The 19819-nt window shown below is 39.2% G+C and overlaps 1 protein-coding gene across 19 annotated transcripts in view; it reads left to right on the forward strand.

Moving 5' to 3' along the window:
- Nucleotides 1-19819, forward strand: part of dtna (dystrobrevin, alpha) — a 302593-nt gene that overhangs the window by 95612 nt on the left and 187162 nt on the right. Inside the window, exon 1 of one of the 19 annotated variants that reach the window (XM_072570464.1) lies at nt 16151-16325. The exons of the other annotated variants lie outside the window; for them this stretch is intronic. The gene's annotated coding sequence lies outside the window, so the exon portion shown is untranslated. Of the gene's footprint in view, nt 1-16150; nt 16326-19819 lie in introns of those variants that run through there. 19 annotated transcript variants of the gene reach the window in all.

Raw genomic sequence — 19819 nt, forward strand, 5'->3', positions numbered from 1 at the left:
CTTGTTTGTCACCATTTAAACAGTAGTGGGTTGCCTGGTGTGCCTGTGGGCCACTCCTAAAAAGTGGAGCAACTCTGTAACATCAAATTCATGCAATACAGTTGGAACCTGGTTTAAATTTGACAATGACCAGGCAGATGCAGAAATGCTGGCAACAAAATAGAATTGAAACCAGTTGGACCAATCATGTAAGTGTTTTCATAACAATGTTTGTGAGCCAAAAGGAGTAGGAATGCTCTCCTTGGTTCCTTAAAGACATCATCTGCTACAATTGGCTTGATATGATCATGGAAACTAAGATTTATGCCATACAAATGCCAGGCAATGTCATCTCCAAGAATGGCGAGACGAATTAGTCCCTTGGTGTCAATTATTTCCATTGATGAATCCTCCACCAGCAACATGCTGCAGGTCACCATAATCTAGAAACCTAGCTGGAACAGTTGCAAAAGAACTGTAGTTACAACAGTATGTGAGATTCTTAATATTGTGTTGAGTAACTCTTGACTCCCCAAAGCCTTCCCACTACTTATAACGTAAAAATTAGGACTGTGATAGAATAATCTCCACTTTCCTGAATGGATGTCGTATCAATACTTGAGAACCTCAACAGCATTCAGAATAAAACAAGTTGCACTACAACAACACAAAGTTTCTTTAACCAGCACCTCAAGAGACTGGCAACCTCTACCATCTTGAAGGACAGGTCTGGCAGATGGATGGAACTGCCACTAGCTCCAAGTCATATATGTCCCTGACTTGGAAATATACTGCCATTTCAGTGGTTCATGAGGGAGTCACCATTATCTTGTTAGGGACAATTAGGGATGGACAGTAAATGCTGGCATTTGTGATTGGAGTTCATGGCGCTTATTTTGGATGTGTAATGACTACTTGCAAGTTGAATGTTTTATTAAGCAAATTCAACAATTCTTACTGAATCATTCATAAACTTGTGTGCGTCCAACAATCAGCTGCCTGTATCCCAACAGTTGAACAGTCCTGTTCAACTGTCACCCATATATAAACTGACCTACCTTGGTTCCAGTTAAGCAATGCCTCAATTTTAAAATTCTCATCTTTGTTTTCATTCAATCTATAGCTTCAATCTTCCATCCCTTAGGGAGATGGTGCTATTGTGGCAATATTAACGGTCTATTAATCTATTGACTAAGACAATACTCTTGACAGTTTCCACAAAACAGCTGATGAAGTTTAAACTCAATTAATTTAAAATTTATTTTAACTGATTTGATGTAATTTGGTCTGAATTAACTTACAACTCCATTTTATGCCACACTTCTTTTACTTGATCTTTCAGGCTTCTGTTTAGCTCTTTAAAATGATATTGCCTTCTTTTGATGAGTATGGTCAGTGGGAAGCCCCACACTTTATTTTGGAAACTAGCAGCAGTAGTAGACCATTTGGCCCTTCCAGTCTGCACTGCCATTCAACATGATTATGGCTGATCTGTTATCTTGTTCTCCCCAGGTGCCTTGATACCATTAAAATTAGAAATTTATATATCTCTTTTTTGAATATATTTAAAGAATTGGCCTCCACAGTCTTCTATAGTAGAGAATTCCACAGATTTGCTATCTTTTTGAGTGAATATTTCCTCATCACATCATCAACCCAATACCCTGAAACTATGTCACCTGGTTCTAGACTCCCCAATCCAGTGAAAATATCCTCACTGTATCTAGTATGTTCAACCCTGATAGAATTTTATACATTTCTATAAAATCCTTTCTCATCCTTCTCACCTCTAGTGAATACAGGCCCAATCTCTCCTCATAGCATAGGTCTGTCATCCCCAGTGTCAGCCTAGTTAACCTCAGTTGCACTCCCTCTAGAGCACACGTATCCTCTTTTAAGTGAGGAGACCAAAATTGTGTGCAACACTTCAGGTACAGTCTCACCAAGACTCTGTATAACTGAAGTACGAGACCCCTACTTATGGTTGTTCTGGTCCTTAAGAATCATATTCTTGAGAGTTACCTTCCAGATTTTGTTTTCTAATAATTGTAACCAGTCTTTCATTTCATCACTTTCTAAGCTTATTCCTGTTTTATTCCCACATGTGCCCCCACAGGACACAGGGTGTTTAATTTGCTCCACTTGGCATCCTGTCATGTGCGTAAAAACAATGACTGCAGATGCTGAAAACCAACTATTGGATTAGTGGTGCTGGGAGAGCACAGCAGTTCAGGCAGCATCCAACGAGCAGCGAAATCAACGTTTTGGGCAAAAGCCCTTCATCAGGAATAAAGGCAGTGAGCCTGAAGCATGGAGAGATAAGCTAGAGGAGGGTGGGGATGGGGAGAGAGTAGCATAGAGTACAATGGGTGAGTGGGGGAGGAGATGAAGGTGATAGGTCAAGGAGGAGAGGGTGAATCCTCCCACTTCCTCCAGACCAAAGGCGTAGCCATGGGCACACGTATGGGCCCCAGATATGCCTGTCTCTTTGTTGGCTATGTAGAACAGTTGATCTTCCGTAATTACACCAGCACCACTCCCCACCTCTTCCTCCGCTACATTGATGACTGCATTGGCGCCACCTCGTGCTCCCGCGAGGAGGTTGAGCAATTCATCAACTTCACCAACACATTCCACCCTGACCTTAAATTTACCTGGACTATCTCTGACACCTCGCTCCCCTTCCTGGACCTCTCCATCTCCATTAGTGACGACCGACTTGACACTGACATTTTTTACAAACCCACTGACTCCCATAGCTACCTGGATTACACCTCTTCCCACCTCTTCCCAAAAATGCCATCCCGTATTCCCAATTTCTCCGCCTCCGCCGTATCTGCTCCCAGGAGGACCAGTTCCACCATAGGGCACACCAGATGGCCTCCTTCTTTAGAGACCGCAATTTCCCTTCCCATGTGGTTAAAGATGCCCTCCAATGCATCTCGTCCACATCCCGCACCTCCGCCCTCAGACCCCACCCCTCCAACTGTAACAAGGACAGAACGCCCCTGGTGCTCACCTTCCACCCTACAAACCTTCGCATCAACCAAATCATCCACCGACATTTCCGCCACCTCCAAAAAGACCCCACCACCAGGGATATATTTCCCTCCCCACCTCTTTCAGCCTTCCGCAAAGACCGTTCCCTCCGTGACTACCTGGTCAGGTCCACACCCCCCTACAACCCACCCTCCCATTCTGGCACTTTCCCCTGCCACCGCAGGAACTGTAAAACCTGTGCCCACACCTCCTCCCTCACCTCTATCCAACGCCCCAAAGGAGCCTTCCACATCCATCAAAGTTTCACCTGCACATCCACCAATATCATTTATTGTATCAGTTACTCCCAATGTGGTCTCCTCTACATTGGGGAGACTGGGCGCCTCCTAGCAGAGTGCTTTAGGGAACATCTCCGAGACACCCGCACCAATCAACCAAACCGCCCCGTGGCCCAACATTTCAACTCCCCCTCCCACTCTGCCGAGGACATGGAGGTCCTGGGCCTCCTTCACCACCGCTCCCTTACCACCAGACGCCTGGAGGAAGAACGCCTCATCTTCCGCCTCGGAACACTTCAACCCCAAGGCATCAATGTGGACTTCAACAGCTTCCTCATTTCCCCTTCCCCCACCTCATCCTAGTTTCAAACTTCCAGCTCAGTTACTGTCTCCTTGACTTGTCCGACCTGCCTATCTTCTTTTCCACCTATCTACTCCACCCTCTTCTCCTTGACCTATCACCTTCATCTCCTCCCCCACTCACCCATTGTACTCTATGCTACTCTCTCCCCATCCCCACCCTCCTCTAGCTTATCTCTCCATGCTTCAGGCTCACTGCCTTTATTCCTGATGAAGGGCTTTTGCCCGAAAAGTTGATTTCGCTGCTCGTTGGATGCTGCCAGAACTGCTGTGCTCTCCCAGCACCACTAATCCAATATCTTGTCATGTGCTCCTGGTCTAAGGAGTAGGGCCTTAAGTGGTGAGCAGCAAAGTGTACGTGAATTTGTTAATGGGAATGTTGCCTGAATGTGGAGGAGGATGACCCAGGTTTAGAAAACAGACAGAATACAGGTGTCCCTTTGTTCCAAGACATACCACGGATGTCCGAAACCGTGGATAGTAGCGAACCCTATCATTTAAATGGGAAACTTACCTCCCTGTCAGGCCCCTGAAATGATTTCTGGCAAGTTCCATGTAATATTTTTGGGCCATGGTAGACCACGGAAATCAAATCCGCAGATAGGGGGGTTCCACTGTATTTAATGCACGTCTAGGAGCAGAGCTGGAGCACTTGGCTAAGCTTGTTTGGGGCCTAAAGGGAAGAAATAATCAAATACAAACTCAAACTTTTGGGTTTTAGGGTGTTTTCTCCTTGTCTTGCTGAAACTGCAACAGACCTCAACAGACATGCTGCATTTCAACTGAGAGAAAGTCAATTATGAAAATATCTCATGGGAAATAGTAAAATACTTACTTATCTCAAAGAAGTTTTCTCATGGTTTAATACTTCCATTTACAAATACCAAGGTTCTCTCTTTCTTCTAATTATTGGAAAGCTGGAATGTGAAACTAATATTTGAATTTTTCAAACACTTTTTGCTACCAATCTACTAATAAACAAATCCAAGTTTAGTAATATGTTATGAGTATCAACAACAGAAAAATAATTATTACAGTAAAATGAAAGATTCTCAGATTAAAACAAATAGTTGCTACGAAGTCATTCGCAAATAATGAATAAATATAATTATAATATATATAGTTTGAAAATCAAACCAAGAAGCAGACAACTGTCTGAAATTCTACTCTTCAAATACTGTCAACATATTTCAAATGTTCTTGATGCTTTCTGATTCCTTCAACTGTGGACTGTTGCATTTGTGCTTTCTACCTATATCATTCAGCAGCAATGGGAACAAAGGAATTAAGAACAGAATTAGGCCATTCAGCCCATCGAGCTTGCTCTGCCATTTAATAAGTTCATGACTGATTTCATTGTGGTCTAAGCTCTTTATCCCTGAGTGCTTCTGATAACCCTTGAGGTCTTTGTCAAAAATCTATCCAACTAAGTTTGAATAAATTCTATAACCAAGCCACAACTTATTTTTGGTAAGAGTATTGCCAAGCCAAGTAACCCTCTGACAAAGAAAAAATCTCCTCAACTCCATCTTGAAAGGGAGTTGTCTTGTTAAACTAGTTCTAATGTCTCCCACAAGAGGGCATTGTCATGATACCCATATTATCAAATTTCTGCAGGACTTGAATGTTTCAGTAAAATCAACTTTCATTTCTCAAAACTCCATTCACCCAACATTTCAACCTTTGTTCAAGATGTTTCCTTCAGCCTATGAATGAACTGAGTGAAACTGCTCTGAACTGCTTCTAACACATTTAAGTCAGTTCTTCAATAACACGATGGTTGTGTTCTTGTGCAGCACCGCCTTATAGAAAAATAGTGCTTTAGAAGTTGCGCTTAAAGTGTTAGGGATGTAATCGAGTTACAGTGAACACACGTTTTAAAAGTTCGTGCTGTTGAAACAGTGTCCCCAATTTATCAATCGTGTTACAGCAAATTCACATTAATAAAATGCGAGTTATAACAGAACGACCTGTATAGGTATTTTCTCAACATCTTGTTCAGAGATATTATTACAATTGGGACATGAACTGGGCTCAGGTCGGGACACTGCCACTGCACCACAAGAGTCCCCAGAAGATTAGCCTGGGGTCCTGAATTACTAGTCCAGTGACACTATCGTTATCATATTAAATATATATGGATAAATGTGAGGTAAGTTGGAAAGTGGATTATTATCTGATTGGTGAAAGAGAAGAAATGGGGGAGGTGCAACAAAACCTGGGTGTCCTTGTATAGCAATCACTGAGAATAAAGCTGCAGGTGCAGCATTTGGTGAAGAAGATAAGTGATCTATTGGCTTTCATAGTGAGGGGATTTGACTACAGGTGCAAAGATATCTTGCTGCAATTGTATAGGGCTTTGGTGAGACCACGCACAGATTATTGTGTGCAGTTTTGCTCTCCCTGTCTGAAGAAGGATGTTCTGGCCATGGAGCACGTGCAACAAAGGCTTACTGGACTGATTCTTGGAATAGCAGGATTGATGTATGGAGATATACTGCACTGGTTAGGACTATATTCCCTGGAGTTTAGAATAATGAAGGTGAATCTCACACAAACCTAAAAATTCTAACAAAAGTCACTAAAGTAAATTCAGGAATGATATTCCCAATGACTGGTCTATCCAGAACCAGGGACAGCACTCTAAGAGTGCAGGTACATTTAGACCTGAGATGAGGAGATATTTCTTCACTCAGAGAGTGGTGAACCTGTGGAATTATCTGCCATACAAAACAGTTGAAGCCAAACCACTGCATGTTTTCAAGAAGGAGATAGGTATAGTTCTCAGGATTGGAGGGATCAAAGGGTATGGGGTGAAAGTGAGAATGTACTACTAAGTTGGATGATCAGCATTGATCATAATGAATGGCAAAGCAGGTTTGAAGGGCCAAATGGTTTACTTCTTTTCCCATTTTTGAGACTGCTACCTACTTAGCAAGTGTTAGGGAAGCTCTTATTTCAAATCTCCAACAATCTCAGATATGTTTAATCAACCTGTTCAGACATGTTCTGACACATGCCTCGGCCAGGTGGTACTTGAACCCAGAGCCTCGGGCCCAGAGGTAGGTTCAATACCACAGTGCTGCAACAGCCCTCACTGACATATTTATATCCTTACTCAAATAAGTAGGCTAATGCTGTACGCTGTAGTACTGCTGATGTGATCTCACCAAGGCCCTGTATAACTGCAATAAAGCTTTGCTACTTTTATGTTCTATTGCCTTTGCAATAAGCACCAAACTCCATTTGTTTTCCTAATCATTTTATAATATCTGACTTGTGTACCAGGATATCCAGATTTGTCTCTAGCACTGACTTTAGCAGTCTCCCTCTATTTAAACTGTACACTGATTTTCTGTCTATTTATATAACATTTATGGTGAGTTTTATTAACAGTAAATGTAAAAGAAGCCAATTTAAAGAGTACAAAGTAAGTTTGTCAAGAAAGCAAATAAAACTCAAAATATTAGCCTGGCATGACACACTCTGTGGAGAGGGAAACTGAGTTGAGATTTCAGGTTGATGATATTTAATCAGAACAGTGAAAGCCATCGACCTACAACCTGAACACGATATCTCTCCACTCTCTCTCCAGATGCTGCCAGACCTGCTGAATATTTCTAGTATACTCTGTTTTTATTTCAGATTTCCAGTATTGCAGAAAAGTAAAATTTCAAATTAAAATTTGGAAAACTGAAGTCAGAGCACAAAGGATTTATTTCAACTTGATAATTTAACTCTTCATTATCCCCAAGGGGAAATATAACCAGAGCTGATCGTTCCAGTTCTTAATTTTAGATCTTAATCCTGGAAGTTTTCTTTCCTTTCTCTTCTGAAAATGTGGCTTGTACTTGGATAAGGTCTAATGTGTGTGAACAACCCTCTCAAGTAGCTTTACCTAAAATGTGAAAATTTTATAATTACTGTTTGGGGTCTTACTGTAGCCAAGAGATACAACATCGGCATCTTCTGAGCCTTGGGTTTGTGATGTGAAGTAGTCAAAGCAAACTAGTTTTAAATTTCAATTATAGCAAAAAGCAAGCGATATTGGATTGATTGTTTGTTATACATTCCTCATTATTTTCAACACAAAAATATTGAGATCAATTATACAATTCCAATTTCTGTATTGGCCTACACCATATTTAATCCAATCGCTAACATGAATGGACTAGACGCATTCTACAAGGTCCACAGTAACTCACCACCTAAACTTTCTGTCAAAAAAAGTATTGCATGGGTACAAAAATACTTGAGTTTAAACACATCCACTTACTTTTGGTTGGGAAATGAAATACTTCTGTTTGCTTTCTTGTTGCATGCATCATTAGCATGCTATGCTGCAACCTAGTCTTCTGAATCTGCTCAATGCAATTATCATTGTTTGGATTGCCTTGGGAACTGAGGCAATGACATATTTTAAGGAAGCTTTTTGTGTTTCTGGATAGAAAAACATTGGGATCGTCAAGAAAGATAGTTCATTGTGGAATGTGGAAAAAACTGCTAACTATAAGTTATGACTTATATAATTATAAATAACACATTACCTGAAAGTGTAATTTTATGTTTGTCTGAGTTCCTTTAAAATCTCATTGAACAAAGAAATTGGAAAAGGCTTTTACAGTGACTCAAATGAGTATATCTAATATTTGAACATATCTCGGTCTATGATTGCTGATTTTTATTAGTTGGCATCATCTATCATAACCATATACTGTATTGTTCAAGGCTACAATCTTATGGCACTATGCAAAGAAAAGCCTAGAGTTAGAAAATAAGAAAGAAGCAGGATATATGTCTCATCAAATCTGCTCTGCCATTCTATAAGTTCACAGCTGATCTGTTCTGGGCTTCAACTCCTTCTTCATGCCAGCTCCTCGTCGTCCTCAACTCCTCAATATTTCAAAACTATATCTAACAGGTTCTTAAGTAATTTCAATAGACTCTAGCCTTATACAACGTTCTGAGGTAGATCATTCCAGATATCTACCAACCTGTGAAAGAAAAAAATTCTCAGCATCTCATTAATATTAGTATTCTATAAATATGTACCTAGTTCAAGATTTCACGACCTGGGTAAAGCATCTTCTCAACATCTACCCTATCAAGCCCCTCAAAATCTTGTATGTTTCAATACAATCACCCCTCATTCTTATAAATTCTAATGGATGACCGTTCAAATCGTTTTGATAAGTCAACTGCTTCATCCCAGGAATTAATGAACCTCTTTTTAACTGTCTCCTATCCAGTCTCTCCTTTCTTAAATACATTGACCAAACCTGGTCTTTGCAGCCTGAAAAAGAGCTATTAATCCTGGCTCTCTGTTTTCTGTGTGTTAATCAGTCCTCAATCCATGCTAGTATATTTCAACCAATACCATAAGCTCCCATCTTAAGCAGTAACCTGTGGTTTGGCATCTTATTGAATGTCTGCTAGAAATTCAAATACACTACATCTACCAATTTCCTTTTACCAGCTCTGCTTGATATATCCTCGAAGAACTTGAGTAAATTCTTTAAATATGCAAATTATTGACTTATACTGCCTGTCATTTCCCTGTTCCCCTTTATCAGTTCTCCAGTTACATCCCTCAAGGGCCCCAAAATTACTTTTGCTACTCTCTCTTTATATACCTGTAGAAGCCCTTGCTGTTTGTCTTTATATTTCTTGTCAATTTACTTTCATAAATCAATTTTCTTCATGCTTATTAGGTTTTTGGTCATCTGCTGCTGGTTCCTAAAACATTCCCAAGCTCTTGGCCTACCACTAGTTTGCACTGCTTTGTATGCCTTAGTTTTTGATTAGATGCTGTTCTTGATCATTTTTGTTAACCATGGGTGGATCATCTTTTTATCTCGTCCTACCTTTTGACCGGAATAAATTTTGGTTTTGAGTGATCTAATGTGTGCTTAAATGTCTGCCACTTGTTCATCCACTGATTCTTAACTTATTCTATTTTCCAGGCCTTCTTTGGACAAGCCTTTCTTCATACCTCTGTAATTGCCCTTATTTAAGTTGTGGACACTGGTTTGAGATTTGAGTTGCACTGTCTCAAATTGAGTTTGGAATTCTACAACATTGTGATCATGACCCTTTAGAAGATCCATAACACTCAGATCTTTTTTTAAACCTACCTCAATACACACTTCTAAGTAAATCATAACTTGTTCCTAGGGAAGTTCTGCAATATATTGTGAAGAAACATTCCCTGATGCAGCTGACAAATTCATCTTTCATGTTACACTTGCCCATCTGATTTGTCCAATTAATATGCAGATCAAAATTGCCTATGATAATGTAGGTTCTTCTTACCTGCCTCCATTATTTCTCAATGTATACTTTCTCCACAGTGAGTCAGCTCTTCAGGGGCCTATAGACCATTCAAATTTGTGACTTCTTTCTCTTGCTATTCCTTATTTCCACTCAAACTGATTCCACATTACGATCTTTTGCACCAATATCATTACTCACCACCACACTGATACTTTCCATTATTTACAATGCTATCCTACCTTTTCCTTTTTGAATTTTGGACCATTAAATACTTTTGATTATTGAGTTTCCTATCTGCTGTCCTTACAACCATGTCTCCATAATAGCTATCTAGTCATATTTACATATTTCTATTTGTGCTGTCAACTCATGTATCTTGTTACAACTGCTGCATGCATTCTATAAAAAGCCTTCAGCTTTGAACTTTTACCAGGGTTACTTCATCTAGTTCTAACTTCAATTTCACTCTTCTAGTCATATTTCCTACCCCTTTTGGTCACTTGATTAGCATTAACCTCTTCACTACCTGCACCTCTGCTCTCTCAGAGGTCTTTTGAGACATGATTATTCAGTATCCTCATGGCTGATTCTTAATTAGGAAGCCATGGTGTGAGGAACTGATGCTGGACTGGGGTGGACAGAGTTAAAAATCGCACAACACTGGGCTATAGTCCAACAGGTTTATTTGGAAGCACTAGCTTTCAGAGCACTGCTCCTTCATCAGGTGCCTTGGAGCAAGACCATAAGGCACAGAATTTATAGCAAAAAATTAGTGTCATGCAACAGAAATGATATATTGAACAAACTTAGATTGCTGCTGTCACCATTTAAAGAAGAGAATTCAAAACATTCATGAAACTCAAGAGAAACAAAAAAACGCCTAGTCCCTGATTGAAACTCCATTTTTTTTTTTGCCTTTTCCCCAAAACCTTCAGTTCCCTTCCGAATTAAGTTAAAAATTACACAACACCAAATTATGGTCCCAACAGGTTTATTTGGAAGCACTAGCGTTCGGAGCGCTGCTCCTTCATCAAGTAATTGTGGAGCAGGACCATCAAACACAGAATTTATAGCAAAAGATTACACTGTCTTTTAGATGGGTTGCAGGTTTTGTTTCATTAATATGTAAATCCTAGAACTTCTTTTAAGCCACGTTCTCAAGATAACTTAAGGTTTTATAAAAAAAGGATGACATCTCAGCTCAGACAATACCTTAAAGGTGTGAGGTTAGAGTCTGTCTGTAGCCCAATCTTGAGTCAGATAATTCTATTTCCAAAGTATATACACGCTCACTCACTCACTCACTCTCTCTCTCTCGTGCACGCACACACGTATATAAAACTATGGGGTTAATTTGCATTTGCAGATATATTCTATTTTGCTCAAAATGTGCATAATCTGCAGGCAGTCAATCCATGTAATATTTTATAAATTCATACTTTGGAAATAGGAACAGTCTGATCAAGATTGGGATACAGGTAGACTCTAACCTCATACTTTTAATGCATTGTTTGAACTGAGATGTCACTTTTTTTTATGAAACCTTAAGTTATCTCGAGAATGTGACTGAAAATAAGTTCTGGGATTTACATATTATTAACCCGAAACCTGTAACCCATTCTAAAAGACAGTGTAATCTTTTGCGATAAATTCTGTGTTTGATGGTCCTGCTCCACAACTACCTGATGAAGGAGCAGCGCTCCAAAAGCTAGTGCTTCCAAATAAACCTGTTGGACTATAATTTGGTGTTGTGTAATTTTTAACTTAATTTGGAAGGTAATTGAAGGTTTTGGGGAAAAGGCAAAAAAAAATGAAGTTTCAATCAGGGACTAGGCATTTTTTTTTCGTTTCTCTTGAGTTTCATGAATGTTTTGAATGCTCTTCTTTAAATGGTGACAGCAGAGTCCTTGAATATTTTTGAGGCAGATTCTTGTTAAGGAAGGGATTGAAAGGTTATAAGGTGTCAGCAGGAATGTGGATATGAGGTTGCAAGAGAGTAGCCATGATCTTATGGAATGGTGGAGAGGCTGATTGGAATATTCCTGCTCCTAATTCGTATGTTGGTTCATTCGTAAAAATAAATAAATTTCTATTCAGTCACCACATCAAAGACAACTTCACTTTTACTGTTTTTCAAGGTTTGCAAAGTCATCCCAAATCTACAAAAATCTGGCCCAGTGTTTAATACACTGTGACAGACATGGGTATTTCCACTCCTCCGTACAAGTAGTTGGATTCCATACTTGTTAAACTTTCAGCTGCACTGTCCTCTTACTTTAAGTGCTCTTACCTTAACATTGCACTCCTTGTTGGAAGCTGCTGGATAATTCAAGAATTTTGAGCACAGAAATTTTGATTATCAAAAGTAGACTCTCATATATAACTTCCTATTTTATTCCCAAACATTGGAACAAGGAAGAACTTGTGTTTGTCAGTTTGTTAATGCTGAACAATTTATATATTGTTTGTGGTTTTTTGTGAGGGCTCTATCTTGCTGTTAAAAAGATTTTTTTTCCTCTCCTGGTTATCATCACAGTTGTAGCTTGAGATGTAATATATTATTCAGAAGTAAAAACTTTGTTAAAACAGAAAAAAACAAAAATCCATCAAGGTGAGCAGTTTTGGTCCAGGAAGTTGTCATCACCAGAAAATAAAGCTTAGCCACACCCAACATTTCAAAGTATAACAGATTGCTCAAAGAAGAAGAGTTCAAAATGATTGGATATCTAATTTCCATTGGCCTACTGTGTGCTCCAATTTTTGTTGAAATTAGTGTGTTGTTAGAATAGGCATTTTGTAACTGAAAGGGGATTTAGAGTAGAACTGTCTGTGCAACAAAATGGTCAGTATGAATGATGTTTAAAGGCTAGAAATAAAATAAAATGAAGAATTTGATTATTCTTCAATACTTGGACTGTTGTTGCATTCTTACACTGAAAGTATCCACGTACTTTATTCTTCTTATTTAATTACATACTAAATTAAAAATCATTATATCATTTTGGCTCAGAGATTCTGTCTTTGTGACAGCCTTTTAGAAGAAAGGTTAGTCTTGATGAAGTGTGCCCAGACATTGGAAGAAGAATTAATTATTCTCTGGGAAAGCAAATTGATGGACAGCATACATATTCAGTAGTGAGTCAAACTATGTACAAATTAGCCTAACTGCTAAACCCAACAGTTTATATTTTGGGCTTCATGGGCTCATGCCAAAAAACAGATGCTTGGCCCTGAAATAACTCCATAAAGGCTGGCACTCCATTTCCAAGACATCCTTTATTTACATGTGCAAAGTACATGACACTAATCCAGCTCTCTTAGAACTGACTCCTCGAGTAAACAGAACCTCCGACACTCTTATTTATATCTGTCAGCCAGGAGTCTCTAAATGGACCAGGTTAAGACCCCCAATCAGGGAACTCATAGTCTGAGGTACAACTGGTTGACCTTGTTCCAATCACTACAGAGATGAAAATGTATTGCTGGAAAAGCGCAGCAGGTCAGGCAGCATCCAAGGAGCAGGAGAATCAACGTTTCGGGCATGAGCCCTTCTTCAGGAATGCTGCTCTGATCTCCAGCATCTGCAGTCCTCACTTTCTCCTCCAATCACTACAGGCCCCTTAATATGTTAATGACAGTTTTAAGGCCTCTTGAATCCCCCTTTACAAAATTAGTCGCAAAGAAAACGGGGAGCAGTGCAGATGCAGGAGCAGCTAGCCTCGGATTTTGTCAGAGTTTCCTATGACTGGCAGTGAGGGGTTTGATTTTATTTATCTTCAAAATCTTTATTTCTGAGCCCGTAGTACAAGGATTTGCACAAATTCACAGGCTTTGGGATTTTCCCTTCTTCATAAAAGTTCACTTCGCTCCCCCCGAGTTCTCATCTCAAGATTATTGTTGGTGAAGTATGCAATCCTAAAATATTTTCACTACATTGGAAGTTGCACTTAGGAGTGCTGCCTCTTTGTTCTGAGTATGCCAATCAATAGAAATTGGTTCTCAGGCTTCTTGTTACAGCTGTATCCTAATACACTGGAATAATCCATAGGTTTGAAATCAGGCCCCAGACTAATTTCTACCCAGTAGAGTCTTTTTCCTGATACCTCACTAACATCACCTCCACATCTTAGCCACGGGCCATTGCTTCTGTAGAATCATAGAATTCCTACAGTGCGGAAGAAGGTCATTTGACCTATCGAGTTCACACCAATGTTCTGAAGAGCATCCCACACTACCCTATCCCTGAAACCCTGCATTTCCCATGGCCAATCCACCTAATCTGCGCATATGTGGACTGTGGGAGGAAACTGGAGTTCCCAGAGGAAAGACATGCATACACTGGGAGAATGTGCAAACTCCACACAGACAATCCCCTGAGAGTGGAATCATACCTGGGATCCTGGTGCAGTGAGGTGGCAGTGCTAACCACTGAGCCACCATGCCACTTGTAAAAATAAGAAGGGACTGCCAAGCATCAGCCAGGATGTAGCGATTGTAAATATGCCACTTGGCACAGAATACATAGCTGGATCATGGATGGAATCATGGAATAACTTTGAGGCCAGTGGAGTCTTGGCTGCCATAGATAGACAGCTGATGAGACCACCCACCACCTCATTTTAGGAAATCTCAAGAAGACTTATGGGTTACGTTATTAGCTGATGCATAGAGCTTAAGAGCAGGGAAGTTATGCTAAAACATTCATTAGGTCACAGCTAGAGTATTGTGTGCAGTGTTGAAAATCACAATAGAGGACAAATGTGATTGCACTAAGGGTCCAGAGGAGATTTACCAGAATGTTACCTGGCTTCGGGTTTAGTTATAAAGAGAGATTGGAGTGACTGGGGTTGTTTTCCTTGGAACAGGGAGATTGGGGGTTACATGATTGAGACATATAAATTATGAGTGGCAAAGATGGGATAGATGGAAGTAATTTTACTTTTGAAGGAGGGATCAATGATGACAGGTATAGATTGAAGGTTAGGGAATGGGAGGCTTACGAGAGAATGTGAGGAAATATTTTTAACCTGAGGATCTTGGGAATTTGGAACTGACTACCTGTAAGGGTGATAGAGGCAGAAAGCCTCATACATTTAAGAAGTATTTAGATGTGCACTTTATTGTAGGCCACTCAGGCACATTAGACAGCAAAAGGCCTTCATCAAGGATCAAAGACTTAGAAGTTAGGGATTCTGGTCAATCAGGGATTGACAGCTCTTCTGCGCTCAGCAATATCACTGGTAGGCATTGACTACTGATCACATTGACACCCATGTGAGATTGGATTGTACAAAGATAATCATGTTGGAAAGAAGTTGTGGGGGAAGGGATGGTTGACAGCAAGAACAGGGAAATGCCTTACAGCAGAACCCTTCCAAATACAGGGTCCCATAACCAGGCACTGCAAGCCTTTGAACTCCCTCCCAGGAGACTGCAAGCAAACAGACTAGGGTTTAAGTATTGTACTTCCTGCATGGCAAATTCCTGTCTGCTGCTGGATTAATTGCATTGGCAGTGTGATGAAGTCCTTTAATTACCATTTAAGGGCCTGAATTGTGAGTGTGGCAGTAAAGCTATCCAATGACTTTCCTGCTGTAGATTTAATCAGGTCGAGAGGTTGTGAAATCTGTGTCTTATTAAATGCACTCGCATCATAATTTGCCAGAGGAGAGGGCATAGAATTTTGAATGTTACCTTAGCGCATCTGCCAGACATTTGGAAAACAGGCTGTTTCACTTGATAGCTTCTAGTCCAGACTGTTCACGCCAAAAGGACACTGAATGCTTCCACAAGGTAATTTATCAGGAGGGCAAAATTTAAACATGAAGGAGAATGGCTACAGGATTTAGAAGAATGATCTCCTGCATATACTACCCATAGATTTGGATCGTTTAGCCAGGAGACATGTAAAACCTAGAGTATTGTCACTCTTAAAAGTTGAAAGCAGGAGTTCAAAAGACAAATTGTTTGAGTATCTTTACACAAAGTGATAATTATTCATTTTGACACTTCTTTCCTCTTGTATTGTTACCAATAGATTCCGGTTTTCATTTGGTTTAAATTATAATTTGCTGTATAAAGTAGTTTCTAAAGGCAATTGACTTCCACAGAAAAAGAGCTATAGCTTTGTTTTACAGGATTAAGTTTAAAAAAAGTTTGTTTAGTTTTCTCTAACATGAACAGCTGGATTCACAGCAACCATGGCAACAGGTCACATGATGAGGTGTATTAGATTGCTTGGCAGCAAGTGCACGAAAGAACAGGAGGAGTGTGTTCATAGAAGTCTGGCTCCCAAGATGAAGCATTGTGTTTATTTTAGATTACACGTACAGTTAAACGTAGTTAACATTGAATTTACTTGCATAGGTTGCTCCTATTTAGCTGAAGCTGTATTATTTGGACATATTATTGCTTAGGTGTGATACTGTACATCAGGTAAGAACAAGTGGGTTACATTTTAAGAAACTAGAGATTCAGGCCCTCTCAATAATGCCTTATTAGTTCATGTAGCCTTTGAAGTTGCATATCTGTGAGTATATAATATGTTAGCTTTTAACATCAGTTACATTACAGATACACTGGGGACGTTTGCCAGGTATATATAGAGCATAGAACATACGTGCAGTTCTTGATTGTAAACCACTGTGTTTTGTCAATTTATAGAGCAGTGTTTTATAAGTAAAATTATCTTCGGTTTTGGATGCAGTTCTGCCAATTTATGTTCAAGCCTTTTATTGGGCTTTTATAGTTCTAATGAATTGCCATGATAGTTGCTACATGTAGGAATATTAGAGCTCTGTGTATACAATTTAAATGATACAAAGTCAATTCAAGTTATGATTGCATAGTGAGCAGAGAAATAGGACCAGAGACATAACTGGAGAAAGCATTTTGCAAAAGAACCTCCGAAGAATTGTATTTACTTAATATACAGAGTGGTAAAGCTAAGAATATGTGTATGTTAAAAAAGAGCTGGTGAATACCATGCTCTGAAATTTGGATGTTAAAGAGCTGAGCTTTGATGGACAAGTCGTTAAATCTCATCATTGATGTATTATTTTCTTAAGACATAACAAAGCATGCAAATAAAGACGGTCGTTAATTAAGCCTCCAAATGCTTAATATTACTTAGTTTTACTTAGTTCTGCATAACCAGATCTCATTGCTGTAAAAGTTTTAAAGTGCTTTAAGCATTAAATTGGCAAAAGAGTCTGTTCATAAATATAGCTGTGACAGTTCTAACATTAGACCAACACGAGAAAATACAGGTTTGTATTTTCCAGGGGTTTGACTTATGTTCCTGTGTAATTCCAGTAAATTAATCTTGCATGGTGTTATTTTCTCATCAAGATATGTAATAAGCTACACTAGATCATCGACTGGTAAAGGTTGAGGTGTAAAAATAATTTGTTGTTGGAAAACATAGTTGAAATAAACTTGCCAAACCTTAGGGGAACTTGGGATTTTAATCACAAGCCTGTTCTTGTGTGGAACAGATGAAGTGCATTTCTGCCGAACGTCACTCTAGGCATTATTGAATTCTGTACATAAGTCATTTTTATCTTTTTTTATTTATGCTTAAGGGAGTGGAAAATGAAAAGGGATTTTTAAAATTGAAAGTTCTATAGCAGAGGTATCAAACTTAGTTTGCATGGCGGGACTTATCCAACATGCTGGTCCATAGTTTGGACTTCAACATGCAGGGGGAACCAAATTTTAAATGCTACTCCCATTTTTTTTTGTTTGTAAAACCTATTCACATTCCTGGGTGTAGCCAAACTGTGCTGGATATGTTACGTACCATTTGATGACGACCCTGGTTTTAGGCATAGTTGTCAGATACCTTAAGTCAGAATTGGATCAATTTGAATGTGCAAATGAAAGTCCTCCACCTATTTCTGTCCTTCCCTCCTACTGCCCACATCTCACACTCAGCCTCCATCACATTCCTGATTTCAATCTCTTAACATCTCCCCAATAGCACTCAACCAAATATCAGTATGTCAACCTTCTCACATCTAGGTTTTGTTTTTGTTCAAAAGAACACTGGAAATTATTCTTAAAATCATGTTATTTCCTTTCTTTACCAGTGAAAATTGCATATATAGATGGCAAAATATGTTCGTAAACGAGCAGCTCCTTCAGTGTATTTTATTTGTATTCACTCATTCTGCTTATTGTTCTGTTGTTGAGAGATCTTTGGATTACTCAGAAGTTTTGGGCCCCTCCTTTAAGGAAGTTTGGTGACATCATAGAGAACTTATTAATCCGCATTCATTTGGATATTCTCTGGCAGGAGGAAATAAAGATATGAGGAACAACTTGGAAAAAGTAGAGTTTAATAATTTTCAATAGCGTTAAAGAGGTCCAAGGGTGATTTAACAGGACCATTTGAATTGATGAAAAGTTGGGACATTGTAAGTGGAAAATGGGGTCTAGATTTTTTTCCAGATTGATAAAGGTGTCAAGCCTTATCCAAATGCCCTAGCCTTTGGATCTGGAAATTCCAACCCAATTTTTGACATTGTACTTTTGCTATACAGGAACGCAGTGCTGAGTTCAAACAGAATCTATTTTCACCAGTTCTTTAATCAACATTGTGTCAAGATTTTGTGGAGTAGATATAAATGTCTGTAAAGTTAGATAACCTCAATGAAGTTGTGAGAACACCATATAGAGTCAAAGAGATGTACAACATGGAAACAGACCCTTTGGTCCAACTTGTCCATGCCGACCAGATATCCCAACCCAATCTGAAACTTTGAAAAATAAAGACTGCTTTTGCCTCTGAGTTGAAAAAGAATGCTGGGTAAGTTGGTATGGAGAGTGTAAGGACAGTGCTTGTGGGGCATGTGACATAGTTAATGTAAGTAGGCATTATATTGGCACAAGAACAATAAGGGACTATGTGGATGAGTGGAGGCAGTGATATGATGGCGTAAGAACATACAAATTAGGAGCAGAAGTAGGCTATGTGGCCCTTAAACCTGCTCTATTTGATTAGATAATGTATGATTCTGCTGTGGTTGAAACACCACTTTTCTGTTTGTTTCATGTCCTTTTTCTCACTAATCAGAAATCTAACTAACCCAGGTTTAAAAGTATTTTTTGTTCCAGTCTCCTTTGTTCTCTTCAGAAGAGAATTCAACAGAATAATAGCCCTCTGAAAACTTGTTTCAGATTGCTGCATAAGCTTTAAAGTGCTTTAAAATATTAAAGTAACTAAAAATATTGTTCATAAATACAATTCTGACAGTTGTAACATTAGACAAACACAAGAAAATGCAGGTTTGTACTTTCCAGTGGCTTAACTTACATTTTTATCCAATTCAAGTAAGTTTATCTTGCTTGGTGTTATTTTCTCGGCAAGGTATGTAAAAAGCTGCACCAGATCATTGCATGGCAAAACTAAAGGTGAAACAAAAATCCTCCTAATTTGCATGGGAGACCCCTTTGTATATCCATCCTCCCATGAGGTGTCTAATCATTCTGATGTTCTAAGAGAAAAAGATGCAATACCTCTTCACTCTGGACCTCTGACAGGTTGCATTCCAAAACTCTCAATGATAGATTGGTGTAATCCTAAGCTTTGAATTTTTGTCCGATCATTTTACCTACCTTACTAATAGGCTTAGGTTCACTGAATTGCTGCATTTGATCTGAGGTTGTCTGTAGTAAAGGCACCTGAAAATATTAGTGACAGAATTTTCCTAGCCTCCTTGCAGAGAGGTGAGACCAGAAGAAGGTCTGTACAAAAGCGATGTTTCAGAATCCTGTCAATCAAAGAGAAAGGAAAGGAGAAGAAAATGTGGTGGGAGCATGGAATAAGAAAAGTGGAGTGAATGTAAGGCACAGAAACAGGCCATTCAGCTCAAACAGTTTATGCTGCTTTTTATGAACCCCTCATGTATCTTTCTAGTTCTCATCAA

The sequence above is a fragment of the Chiloscyllium punctatum genome, chromosome 5 (assembly GCF_047496795.1).
Source record: "Chiloscyllium punctatum isolate Juve2018m chromosome 5, sChiPun1.3, whole genome shotgun sequence".
NCBI classification, from domain to species: domain Eukaryota; kingdom Metazoa; phylum Chordata; class Chondrichthyes; order Orectolobiformes; family Hemiscylliidae; genus Chiloscyllium; species Chiloscyllium punctatum.